Source organism: Sarcophilus harrisii, chromosome 1 (genome assembly GCF_902635505.1).
Source record: "Sarcophilus harrisii chromosome 1, mSarHar1.11, whole genome shotgun sequence".
Lineage (NCBI taxonomy): Eukaryota > Metazoa > Chordata > Mammalia > Dasyuromorphia > Dasyuridae > Sarcophilus > Sarcophilus harrisii.
Window position 1 is genome coordinate 61,137,914 of NC_045426.1, and position 10,806 is coordinate 61,148,719.

The following is a 10,806-nucleotide window of genomic DNA, read 5'->3' on the forward strand; positions in this document are numbered from 1 at the left end:
TGGGACTCTCGGGGACCCCCTGGGAGCTGACGTCGTAGCTGCTGCGGTCCCACCTGGCCTCGAGCTTTCGCCCTGGGGAGAGCTGAGAAAATGTAGAATCTGTGCTTGGGTGGGGAAGGGGGAGGAGAATGGGACCAGGCTCAGAGAACCCGGGAGATAATAGACAGGTAGGAACTGAAACCCTGGCTGGGTTGTCCCATGTGGAAAAATAATAGGTGCCCCCTTCTTTGTGGGGCACTAATATTAAATGGAGTGGGAGGAGGGTAGAGAAATAGGTGGTTTGTTAAGTTAGTCCGATGAGGAAAGGTTTCGTTCCAATTGCCAAACTTTAGGATAAGCAGCTCTCTGAACCTAGCACCTTTCTGAGAAGCAGAATTCCAGCTGTCCTTGGGACATGGGACCATAAACCTTTTGGTGACCCATCCTGCCCTTCCATTGCTTTTCGGTGTCAAGTGTGGCCCAGCCAGTTTAGGCTAAATAAGAAAACGATTTGTTTTACCTAACCTGTCTTCGTGGTGTGGGGAACTAAGGAAGAGAGATTCCAAAGCACTTGAGGGAATTGGGTGAGCTCTGTGAATATGATGGTGGACTAATGTTCTCTTACAATTCCATGGGCTTTAGCATTCATGAAGTGGAAAACTGAGTCAGCTCACTAAGGATGGCTCTGTGGTTCTAGATGGCATTTTCTAAGACACCTTTTGATCAGGGTAGCACCCGGCCCTGGCTTGGACAATACCCATGTTCTGGACTCCTGAATATGAATATTGGAAAGTGAAAAATAGCAGAATTCTTTCCTGAGGTACTTGTGTGTTTTCAAGTACATTAATAGAGTGCCTCGTGGTGTGGGTAGAATGGAAACAGAAAGTGTTGCTTTAATCCTGTTAGACAGTCTCCTCATAAAATTGACTCTCCCACTAGAAACCCCAGTACAAACTATTCTCCAAATGCTAGTTATGATTAATGACCCAGTTCAATCAAAGCAATCAAGTTTTTTCATCAAAGTTGAGACATGCAACTTTGCACATGGAATTTACCCTCTGTACCTTTGCTTTAGTATTATATTATTCCATATACTGAGAACATTTGTCCTCCAAATCTCACAGATAGGTGCTACTTGACTCATCAACCAATTAGCCTGACTTAGGAGCTATTTAATACCTTTTAATCCTCATATATAACTCACTTTTTTTCCTTGTAAGTATTTTATCAGGGTCAATTTTGTGGAATCCTACAAAAGCAGTACAACAGTTTCTTCACTTACTACTGACTCCCACTTCAAACAAACCTTTCTAGTTCTTCAGAAGTAGAGCCAACCAGCCACATGCCTACTCAGGATAGAAGGGGAAGAACTAATATACAAAACACGATTCAACAGCCCTCAGTCAGTTGGAGAGATTGCAACTATTGATGTTTGGGGGAAAAAACCCACAATTCCTACCAAAATTCTATTTTTTGGCATTAAAATTTTCCAACCTTTCCCTGATTGCAGACTTCACCTTATTATATGTCAAAGTGTTATTCTGTTATGTAACCAACCAGCTACAAGGCGGACCAGGGTATGCCATAGAGTAATTTACCCAGTAATGGATGAAGGCCTTTGTATATGAAACATCTTCCCTGTTGTCTGTTGCCATTGATTTGGGGATTCATCAATTCATTGATTTGGGTCTCTAAGACTTTATAATGTTCATAATCCCCCAATTAAAATATAAATACTCCTACTTTTAGAGGACATAGTAATAGCTAAGTGAACATTAAATAGGACATAGACTCCTAGAATTAGAGGTTAGGATTATGAATGATCAAAAAGGGTTTGTAGAGGATGTTAGAATGGTAAAAGAATAATCAATCCCTGGTCAAGAAATAAGAGGAACAGCTTTAAAGCCAAAATAACCTGGGTTCCAGTAATGTGCTCTAACAATACATGTAGGTAAAGTTAGTTTCTTCTGGCTTCAGATTCCTTATTTGTAAACTAATTGCTTATATATTGTGCTTAATTTTTTAAAAAAGACACTTTAAATGCATTATCCCACTTGAGCCTTTAATGATCCTATGATATAGGTGATATAAACAGAATTATACCCATTTTACAGATAAGGAAACAGGGTCAATGTAAGAAAACTTGCCCAAAGTTATGTAGTGAATAAGTGGCAGTGCCAGTGTTTAAAGTCAGGTCTTCTGACTGAACAATCAGCCTCACTGTACTGCTAAACTCTGTATTTACAGTCAGCTAACCTGAGTTCAAATTCTGATGCTACATAGACTTGGCTCCATGGACAAGTCATTTTATCCTGGGCCTCTGTATCTTTATCTATAAAAGGAATTAGAATAGACTCAATTAAATTCAACCATAATGTTTAGCAAGAAGCATCTACGATGCAAGGCACTGATGGTTTAAAGGTAAAAAAACAAAGTCCTTGACCTCCAGGAGCTGAGCTACAAGAAAACAAAAAGATTTCTACTGGCAGAGATACAGAGAAAATATGTTTCAGGTATGGGGGTAGAAAGACTCATAGAAATTCATGGATATAAATAAAGATATCAATGAACAGAGATATAAAGGAGCAGCAAGTAGTCTCATTTGCCTGGAACAGTGTAAAGAGGAATAGATTAAAAGAAGGCTAGAAAGATAAAATGGAAATTATGTCAGGCCTTCAGTCCTAGGCTAAAGAATTTATATTTTATCCTGTAGGAATAATGAGTTTCTCAAAATTTTTGATCAGTGGAATGACATGGCTAGATCTGTACATAAAGAAAAATATTTGGGTTGTGTGAAGAAGTGTTCCAATAGAGAGAGGTCAGAAGGGCCTGGACAAGAGTGGTAGAAATGGAAATTAAAGGGGAAAGAAAAAAGAAGGTATTGCCAAAATCACATCTGTGACATCCTCTGTAACCTCAAAGTACCCTTCTGGCTCTCAGATTCTCTTGTTCTATTTCACTGTTTTGTTTTTATCAGAAATGCTCAGAACCTCTTTAGAATACACATTCTCTTCTAAATCCCCTGGACCTTATTTCACATCATTCAGATACCTTCCACTACTATAATCTCCTTCAACACTGTGTCAGGGGAAGAGGTAGCCTTCCTCCTTACCAAGGCCAACCCTTTTACACACACAAGAGAATCTGGCCATTCCATTTTCTCTAGCAGATTTTCCCCTGTATCATCTCTACTTTTCTCAATAAGAATTTTCATTCTCTTCCTGTCTATTGGTTACTTTCCTACTTCCTTCAAAGACAACATGTCTTCTCCATCCTCAAAAAAAACAAAACAAAACCCACAAACCTTCATTTCATCTACCCATCCTACTACCTGTTCTGATCCTCACTTTTGTGGCTCAATTCCTTGAGAAGACCATCCTGACGTTTCCATTTCTTTTCTTTTCATTCTATTCTTAATTCTCTGGAGTTTGGCTCTCCAATAAACTAAGCTTCCATCTAAATCAATGCTACTTTCTCCTAGATGTATAATTGATGAATTTTTGAAATTAGTGTTATAGTTGAAACCAGGACTTGGGGTGTAAAAGATGGAGATGAACAGGATTGCATTTCTCATTTGAATGGCTTTCATTTTAGTCCATAGCTAACTTTATGGGAGGGAGGGGAGACTCATGTACATCATATACATTTAACTGACACTTCTCTCTCCAAATTTGCCAAAAATCTTTGAATTACAAAATAATGGTTTTTTCCCAGTTCTTATCTTTTTTTCTCTGTGTAGCTTTTCACACTGTCAATTCTTCTTTTCTTGATACTTTGCTTTCTCTAGATTTTTGTGACTCTACTCTCTCTTGGTTTTCCTCTTACTTGTCAGACTGCTTCTTTTTAGTATCCTGTACTGGATCTTAATCCAGGTCATGTTAAATATGAATGCCTTCCCACTTAGTGTTCTACTTGGATCTCTTTCCTTTTTCCTTGGCACTATTTGACTTGGTGATTAGCTCACATAGATTTATCTCTTGCTGATGATTCTCAGATCTCATTGAATCCCAGCTTCTCTCTTTCCAATTTCACATATCCAACTGCCTAGTGGATATCATGAATTAGATGTCTCATATATTTGAACAACATATCCCAAACTGAGCTCATCTTTTCCTCCACTGTCAAGTGTACCATCATTTTCCCAGTGTCCCAGGATCTTCCCTGTGTTCCAGGCTCATAAGTAGGTGCAATCCTCAAGCCCTCACCCTCACTATCCAATCAAATTAAGTCCTGCCAATTCTACCTTTGTAACATCTCCTGTAATGTTCAGGCTACTTTCTGGAGGTCCTCTGGAGGGGCCTTGGTCTCAGCAGGATAGACACCACGAGAATGTTCAAGAATAGAGTCCAAACTCTTTATTGTCTCTTACACAGTCTGTGTCTGTCATAGTCTAATCCAGTCTCCTCCAGCAGTCTGTCAGTCTGCCAGTCTGACTTTGTCCCCAGTTTAAATACCCTATTACAATTACATCCATTGTAGAATTATAACATCACCATGCTGAGTACTAAGTATATGTAAACTAGATAACCATTGTCTCATCATTTCCATTGAGTTAATACCTTGGTTCAAGCAAGTATACTTCTCCAAAGTCCCACCCTCTACAATCTCCCATTTAGACCCTCTTTTCTTTGATAACACCCTTTATTATCTAAGGCCTGAACTACTGAAGTATCCTTCTGGTTGTTCTCCCTAACTCAAGTCTTTTCCTCTCTATTCATTCTACATTTTAAATATTCTATATTTAATGAAGGATTTAAATCAATGTTCCTAATGCACAGATCTGATCATGTCATTTCACTAACTCGATAAATTCAAGTGGTTTCCTATTACCTCCAGGATCAAATATAAAAGTTCCCTATTTGGTACTCAAAGCCCTTAATAATTTATGCCCTTCCTACCTTTCCATTCTTTTTTACACTTTATTCCACCTCCAGCCTCTTTTCACCAAGGGTCTCTTTACTTTTTCACTGGCTATTAACTATGCCTGGAATTCTCTCCTCATCTCTGACTCCTGGCCTTTTTGGTTTCCTACAAATCACAGCTGAAGTTCCACCTGCTGCTACTAGTACTTTCCTTCCTTAATGCTAATGCCTTCCCTCTGTTGTAGAATCCAACCTATCCTATTATTAGAAGAGAAGGATCAGTTGTGGTAGGTAGAACCTTGAGCTCAACAGTGTCCTTAACATTTTAGGGATCCCAGAACATAAGATGACACTTAAAAATTTCTGTTTAAAAGTTACTGAGAAGCTAAGCACCTAAATCAATGCTACTTTGTGCTTAGGTGGATGATTGATGAATTTTTGGCATCATTATTATAGCTGAAACCAGGACTTGGGCTGTGGAAGATGGAGGTGTTACAATGCTGCATTTCTCATTTGAAAGGCTTTCATTTTATTCCATTGCTAACTTCATGGACAAAAGACTCATATACACTTTCCCCAGTCTCTAATGACCTTGTTATCATTCTTCCTCCCCACTTCTAGGAGATTATGGGCTAGGGGATAAGGACAGCAGGGCTGGGCAGAAGCATAAACCGAGAAAGGAGATCAGCCTGATCTCCTGATAGCCATTTTCCCTTCATTTCAAGTCCTAGTCATAAGTTTGAGTTAAAAGCAGTTTGTCACTGTCCAGTCCCTCAACGTCCTGCTTAAAAGAGCAGTGATGGTGTGGTAAGGAGAACTGGAAAGCCTATCCAAACAAATTCTAATTTGGGTATCAAGGTTTGGGTGGTAAGCAGCAGAGCCAAGATTCAAACCTAATGCTTTTTTCTACTAAGCAAGTACCAGAGTTGCTTAAATGTAATAAATTCAGTTTAATTCAACACATTTATTCTGTGCTTACTACATGCAAAGCAAGTCAATAAATAATTATTAAATATCTATTTTGTGTTTAGATAATCTCTCTAAGTTCTAGGAATAAGACTGAAAAAATTCATGTTCTTTGCAGTCAGGAGCTCATAGTTTAGTAGCAGTATGAGACATACATATAAATAGGTATTATACAACTTGGAAAGTGAGTTTTGGGGGAGTCAAACAGTATAGCCCAGCACATTCAAACTGAGGAATCAAAAAAATCCAATGGGAAGATCACTAAGTAAGCTTACCTGAGGATAAATCCTGCTTCTGGCATTTACTAGTCTTATGAACATAAATGGAAAAAACCTCAAGTTCTCTAAGAACTTGGCTAAGTTGCCTCAGTTTCCTTATCTGTAATAAATGGGTTACATTACCTACTATAGGGTGCTTAAAAGGATCAAGTGAAATAATGCATATAAAATGCTTTATAAATCTTTAAAACTGCCAGTTGCTCTTATTACCATCATCATTGTCTTCCTCATATTTATTCTCTCATTCTCATCTCCTTTTTAAAAACTGAATATAAGTGCATTTTCTGTGGGTTCACTGAAAGCCTCCTCAATGACCATCAATTAGAGAATGACTGAATATGATTTTGATAGAATTCTATTGTGCTAAAAATGACCAAGGGAATTGTTTTAGAAAGTCTTGGAAAGACTTATACTAATTGATGCAAAATGAAGTGAGCAGAAGTAGGAAAACATTGTACACAGTATCAGCAGTATTATAACAGTGATCAATTGTGACAGATTTAGCTACTGTGATCAATACAATTACCCACAATTCCAAAGGACTCGTGATGAAAAATGTTTTCTACCTCCAGAAGTAAAATCAATGGACTCTGCATGAAGATTGAATATTTTTTCACTTTATTTTCCTTGCTTTTTATTTTATAACATGGCTAATATGTTTTAACTTATTATAACATGCTAAATTTATTTTGCATGACTCATAAATATCATAATTATTAGCTTCCCAACAGGTGAAAGAAGAGTAGAGAAAGAGTTTGGAACTGGAAATAATAAGAAAAAAATTTAAATTGTACTAGTACAATTCTAGTAGGAGACAGAACAGGAATGATAGAAGATCTTATTCTGTTTCCCATATGGTTTTGATTTCTTTCACTAAGTCTCTATGTTTGGAATACTTTTTTCTCCTCTCAGGGCATGTTGTCAATTTTATTTTTTCCTAATTTTTTTCATTTGAAGAATAATAATAGCCTTTAATTTTTCAAAATAACATGCAAGGATGATTTTCAACATTCATCTTTGCAAAACCTTGTGTTCCAAAATTTTCTCCTTCCCTTTCCACTTTCCCCCTGCCCTAGATAGCAAGCAATCCAATATAGGTTAAACATGTGCAATTCTTCTAAACATATTTCCATATTTATCATACTGCACAAGAAAAATAAGATCAAAAGGGGGGGGGGAATGAGAAAGGAAAAAAAAAACAAGCAAGCAACAACAAAAAGAAGGTGAAAATACTATGTTGTGATCCACTTTCAATCCCCATAATCCTCTCTCTGAATGCAGATGGCTCTCTCCATCACAAAACTGTTGGAATTGGCCTGAATCACCTCATTGTTGAAAAGAGCCAAGTCCATCACAATTGATCATCAAATAAACTTGTTGCTATATACAATGTTTTCTTGGTTCTATTTATTTCACTTAAAATCAGTTCATGTAAGTCTTTCCAGCCTGCTGATCAGGAAAACTTTTTTTGTGTGTGTAATTTGGAAATTATGAATTTGGTAAGGTAACATGTATTAAAGTGATATATATATATATATATTTTGTTTGTTTTGTTTTGTTTTGTTTTGCTGCGGCAATTGGGGTTAAGTGACTTGCCCAGGGTCACAGAGCTAGGAAGTGTTAAGTGTCTGAGATCAAATTTGAACTCAGGTCCTCCTGACTTCAGGGCTGGTGTTCTACCACCACCTAGCTGCCCCATTAAAATAATATTCTTAAATTTTGTGAGTCAGTGTGATTATTTTTTTTTCTTCAAATTTTATAAATCATTCTTATTGAAAAAATTCTACAGTTAACAGTCCTAATACATATTTTAAGCTTCTGGATTACAAAAATAATTCATATGTGACAAAATCTTATTACAAAAAAATGAAGCTTTATAAAATCCTAAAACTAAATCTTTTTTTTTTCACTTTTTCCAAAGCAAATTTAATTTTTGAATTTTTTTCTTTAGCATTTTTTTATTGACAAAACATATGTATGGGTAATTTTTCAACATTCACCCTTGCAAAAATTTCTGTTCCAACTTTACCCTTCCTTCCTCCCATCCCCTCCCCTAGATGACAGGTAGTCCAATACATGTTGTATATGTTAAATATAATATATGTATACATGTTTATACAGTTGTCTTGCTACATAAGAAAAATTGAATTAGAAAGAAGTTAAAAATAACCTGGGAAGAAAAACAAAAATGCAAGCAAACAATAATAGAAAGAGTGTAAATGCTATGCTGTGGTCCACACTCATTTGCCAGTGTTCTTTCACTGGATGTAGCTGGTTCTGTTCATAATCAATTGGAACTGATTTGGATCCTCTCATTGTTGAAGAGAGCCACTTCCATCAGAATTGATCCTCATACAGTATTGTTGTTGAAATGTATAATGATCTCCTGGTCCTGTTCATTTTATTTAGCATTTGTTCTTATAAGTCTCTTCAAGCCTCTCTCTATTCATCCTGCTGGTCATTTCTTACAGAACAATAATATTCCATAACATTCATATATCACAGTTTACTCAGCCATTCTCCAATTGATGGGCATCTACTCAGTTTCCAGTTTCTGGCCACTACAAACAGGGCTGCCACAAACATTTTTGCACATACAGGCTCCTTTTCCTTCTTTAATATCTCTTTGGGACATAATCCCAGTGGTAACATTTCTGGATCAAAGGGTATGCACAGTTTGACAACTTTTTGAGCATACTCTACATAATGGTTGGATCTGTTCACAACTCCACCAACAATGCATCAGTGTTCCAGTTTCCCCCACACCTCCTCCAACATTCGTCACTATCTTTTCCTGTCATCTTAGCCAATTTGAGAGGTGTGTAGAGGTATCTCAGAGTTGTCTTAATTTGCATTTCTCTGATCAATAATGATTTGGAGCATCTTTTCATATGGGTAGAAATAGTTTCAATTTCATCATCTGAAAATTGTCTGTTTATATCCTTTGACCATTTATATCAATATATTTTTGTAGATTTGAGTCAAAAGATGTTTTCCCAATTTATTGCTTCCCTTCTAACCTTGTCTGCATTAGTTTTGTTTGTACAAAAGCTTTTTAACTTGATATAATCAAAATTTTCTGTTTTGTGATCAATAATGACCTCTAGTTCTTCTTTGGTCACAAATTCCAGTCCTCTACAGGTCGAGTCAGTATGGTTATTATTAGTTTATATTGAGTCTGAGTTGTTATGGAATATCAAAAACTTCACTTTGATACTTAAAGCTCTTCAAAAACTACTCCCTTCTTGCTTTTCTGTTTTCTTTCCTTTATTCGTCACACTCTATGATGCAGATACATTAGTCCATTTGCTGTTTTTTCTTTCATGAAATGCCATAGCTGGTCTCCATGCTTTTTCATTGGCTGTCCTTCATTCCTGGAATACTCTGCCTCCTAACTTCTACCATTTAGTTTCCTTGCCTCCTTTCAAGTCTCAGCTCGATTTCTATCTTCCACAGAATGACTTTCTTGGTCCTCCCACTTGTTAATACCATCCCCTTTCAGATTTTCTGCTCTCTTCTGTGTTTATCTTATACCTGTCTCATTGTTTACATAGTTTCTCCCTTTAGAATATATGTTCCTTGAGGGCAGGTACTATTTTTTTTTTTTTTGTCTTTCTTTGTATCTTCTTCACAATACAGTGACAGGCAGATAGCAAGTATTTAATATTTGTTAACTAATTGACATGTAGATTAGAGATAATGCTGGGTAGTATAGTGAAGTGAGAATTGGATTTTCTCAGATAACCTGGACTTGAATCCTGGCTCTGCTATTAACTATCTTTGTGACAACCTCTTGGAGCCTTAGTCTCTTCATCTTTAAAATGTAGTTGTAGAACTGGGAATCTTATCCTGGCATCTATTAACTTTAAAAAAAATCACTTTGATAACTGCATAATATATAATATAATTGATTTCCTTTATACTCCTATATATTTTTATTTTATGCATTTAAAAATTGCATTGTGGATGTATGTTTTATATGACACATAATCTATATCAAATTGCTTAACATTTTAGGGAATGGGGAAGTGAAGGAGGGAAGGAGAAAATTTGGAACTCAAAATTTTTAAAAATTGAAGGTTAAAAATTGTTTATACATGCATCTGGGAAAAAATAAAATAAAATATTAATAATTTTAAATATCATTATGAGAAGTGGACAATAGGCTCCAAAAAAATTGCAAAAGATACCATGCCACAGAGAAGATTAAGAATTGCTGTACTTGGGGCAGCTAGATGGCACAGTGGATAGATCATCAGCCCTGAAGTCAGCAGGACCTGAGTTCAAATCTAGTCTCAGACACTTAACACTTCCTAGCTGTGTGAGCCTGGGCAAGTCACTTAACCCCAATTGCCTCAGCAAAAAAAAAAAAAAAAAAAGGAATCGTTGTACTTAAGAATCTTTCATTTAGCTCCAGGTAATAAGATTCTTTATGTTCTTTATATTCTACCTTTGCTTCTGGATCATTGGACTAAGCCTTGGGTAAAGGAAAATCTCTTGAATATTACAATTTATTCACTTTGTTTTGGTTTTTATTTCTCATGCTGGTGATGACCTGAATTGGTCTTATTTTATTTTTAACCTCTGCATTGACTTCTAACTAAAGCTTTTGATTTAGAATTCAAGTTTAGGGAATTCTGTGTGTGCTCTAGTTTTAATCTGAAATTGACTGATTCTAAATTCACCTCCTTAATCTAGTTGATTTGGCTGAGGAGACTGAT